Source organism: Theobroma cacao, chromosome 10 (assembly GCF_000208745.1).
Source record: "Theobroma cacao cultivar B97-61/B2 chromosome 10, Criollo_cocoa_genome_V2, whole genome shotgun sequence".
In the NCBI taxonomy this organism is placed as follows: domain Eukaryota; kingdom Viridiplantae; phylum Streptophyta; class Magnoliopsida; order Malvales; family Malvaceae; genus Theobroma; species Theobroma cacao.
This window is the reverse complement of record NC_030859.1, coordinates 16,642,200-16,645,898: the sequence shown is the minus strand read 5'-3', so window position 1 is coordinate 16,645,898 and position 3,699 is coordinate 16,642,200.

The following is a 3,699-nucleotide window of genomic DNA, read 5'->3' as shown; positions in this document are numbered from 1 at the left end:
TCAAGATAATCCTTGCAATTGCACCTCCAATGCCCTAGTTTGCCGCAGAAATGGCATTTGTCATTGTCGTTCTCCCTCTTCACTCCTCTAGTAGGCTTTATACTTTTTGAAGTTGATACCTTTTCATCATTGTCTTTCTTAGAAAATTTTCTTTTCTTATTTTTATTTTTCTTATAAAAGACAAGATGAACAGAAGGCTTCTCCTTCGTAATAGTGTTCTCAGCCTGTGTGAGTATATTCAATAAGCCTGAAATGGTTACTTTAATCTTGTTCATGTTGAAGTTCAACATAAACTGTGAATAGCTCTCTGGTAGCGAAGAAAGTATAAGGTCTATGCTCAAATCATAACCATAACCCAACCCAACTGCTCAAGTCGAGTGATATATTGTATCATCTTAAGCACATAAGGCATTACCGGGCTTCCCTCAAGCATCTTACATTGAAACAATTCCCTTGAAATGTCGATTCTCTCTGTGCTACTTTCTTTATCAAACATTTCTTTAAGGTTCACGATAATATCCAGGGCAATCATAACTTCATGTTGCTTTTGAAGATTTGGACCCGTGCTAGCCAACATCACACATGTGGCTTGATTTAAATCATCCATATAAACTCTATAAGCCTCATTTTCCTCATTTGTAGCATCATCGCTAGGTTCCTCGGGAACGAACCATTTGGGACATAAGCCTTTTTCTCTTGTTTCAAGACAATCTTGATATTACGAAACTAGTCAATTAAATTTGGATTTGTCAACTTGTTTGTATCAAGTATGTTTTTAAGTGACAAACTATTCGCCAAGATAGATTTATATCTTATATAAATCAATATAAATGATTATTAGTCATTAACGCAAATTATATAATCATAAAGACAAAGTTTTAAAATCTTACATTATATTCTCAATATTTTATCAAAATAATAGCCCTCTTTTATTATTTCGAGATATTTAACATTTAAACTTCTTATTGAGTTACGACTCTTTTCATCTTAGCATGACCTTGAGTGACTCAACAAGCCATAATGAAATTGATTAGGTAAGTAACTTAGCTTATCAATTATATCTCATACAACTCCTAGATCAGTTATGTGACAAATCTTTGTCTAAATGTATCATATAAAATTTCTCTAACTATGCCTCTAATACTATGTGGTCATGTGTGACACATCCGAACAACATGATACTAGTTAAGTAAGACCCACCAATAACTCAAACGTACTTGTGTAAAAGTTTGGCCTTGAGTGACTCAACAAGCCTCCAATTAAAAGAGCAGCTTAGTTATCTTGTTATATGGTGGAAGGCAACTTTTTGACTCAATATATTAATGAGGGATTTTTATGTATTAAGTCATTGATTAAGGTCTCATTGATTTAACATTGTTGACATGCATAGCATTTATCGTATTTCACATATATCACATATATATGTATTGAAAAATAAATCTATCTCATGCCAACTACTAGGATGATTATGGACTTTACTAATTTTAGTTTCCTTGAGCTATTAAAGAAATTAATTGGTCAAATTCCTAGGGGATTCACACAAACATCATCTTCAAGCTTTGCTTGTAATCTCCTTGAATCTCCATGGCACCTTTGGATCTCCATCTTCAAGTTACAAAAACTTTTCTATCTAACCCTAATTTTACACTTTGATGTAACTAATTACATTTTATAATCAAGAAACCTTGAGTTACATTAAGGGGACTTAGGGGAGAAAAGAATTTTACAACCCAAATAAAATAGAGATAAGGTAGGGTGCGTAGACCCTATTTAAAAAAAAATACCATGAGAAATAAATTTAATCATCTATGACCTAATCTTCTAAGGTCTAAGTGCATAATCATCCTCATGCTTTATAATTACAATCAAAAGTATAGAAATAAATGCAAACTCAATATCACTTGGTGATCTTGTGTATTTTTTGAGAAAAGCATCAATTAATTCACTTAAAGTGCTAGACTCAAATTATTTGATATTATTTTATTTCAATTTAGTGTTTAAGAAATTCTCATTTTCAAAGCACTTAAAGTAAACATTTTACTTCGTATTTCTTATTAGAAATTCATTGATATAAAATTTTCTTTTTTAAGACTTTCCATTTTACTTCTTTCCATAATTAAAACTCCTTTTAATCTTGGAAACCATTTTATTTTAGGTAAACTTCCTAAAATATATCTAAGACAATATTTTAATTTCTAACATTTAAAACATGGATTAGTTTCCTAAATTGTATGTTGTTTAAGTTACCTAAATGGTGACTTAACAAATTTTGAAAACTTCTAGTCAAACCAAAACTTTAGGAATTTCTTGTAAAGTAGGAAACTATTTCCTATGAATTTTCTAAATTAAAATATTATCCTTAATTTTAAGAATTTCTTTTAAAGTAGGAAACAATTTCCTATTTTTATTAATCATCCAAAATTAAAATTCTATCCTTAATTTTAGGAATTGCTTTTAAAGTAAGGAACAATTTTTTTTTATGAATTACCCAAAATTAAAATAGATGCGCTCTTAAAACTCCATAAATCATGAGTCAAACTCATGAAAAAGCTGTTGAAAATTTCTAGTAAGTGTGTTTAACAAGTAAATACAAAATTCATAAAGAATTAAGCCACTAAAACTGATCATAGCTGTCTAAAATTTTCTGAATTGAATATTTGATGTTTCGGAACTCGAAAACATGATTTTTATGAACCCTTTCATACTAAATCAAGTTTGGCTGAAACATGCAGTAATTTAATTTGATAAAACTAGTTTTTAACAATTAAAAACTATTCAAAAACTTGGCACATTAATCCCTAAAACACCTCAAAACTATTCAGTTTTAACTTGGCTTTGCAAGCCTTTTAATCCATTCATTAATTTTTCAACTAAACATGATTTTAAACCTTTTAAAACATGTTTTAATGAATTAATTATATACTGTCCAGATTTGAATTAAAATAGAAAAACAAATTTTAAAGAAAGCCTTTAAAATTTATATATACCAAATCAACACTTAAATTAATCCTATTGATTATTACCAAGAATTAAGCATGCAAATTACATGAAAAATATCAAACAATGCCTTTGATACCACTGTTAGGATTCGACCTCATGCTCAAACCTGCAAATAATCAATAAATTAAAATAATATAACGCAGCAGAATAATAAACTAGCATTTAATCAGAGAAATCGTCGAATCCTATAGGATCAATGTTTGTGTTTTTCATGTAACTTTCAAATTAATTATGAACACTCATAAGTTTAAGAGTTACATACCTTACTCTAGATATCATAATCAAGGGCCAATTAAATCCAAAATATTTGCTTATTCACCTTTAGAATTTATCAAATCTTCAGCCACTCAAGTTTTAGGCCTTAAACAGTAATCCACACAGTGAATGAATAAGACCTTATCAAAGGTAGGATTTTACTTGTGCTAGCAAGTTTTGTTTTTAAAACAAAAGACCAAAAGTTCTTGCCAAATCTTGTTTTTGTCATACAAAGAAAACTATTTTTCTTTTCTTATTTTATGAAACGGCTTGGAAGTGGTTTGAGACTTCGAGTTTTAGTTTGCTAACATAACATATTTATATAGCCAAACTAATTTGTAACCATATATATAACAGTTGCATTTTAATTTAATTAAGTCTTTGGGAACTAAATTAATTTCCCACTTTATATTGTTCTTTTCAATTAAGTCTAACTTAATTAAT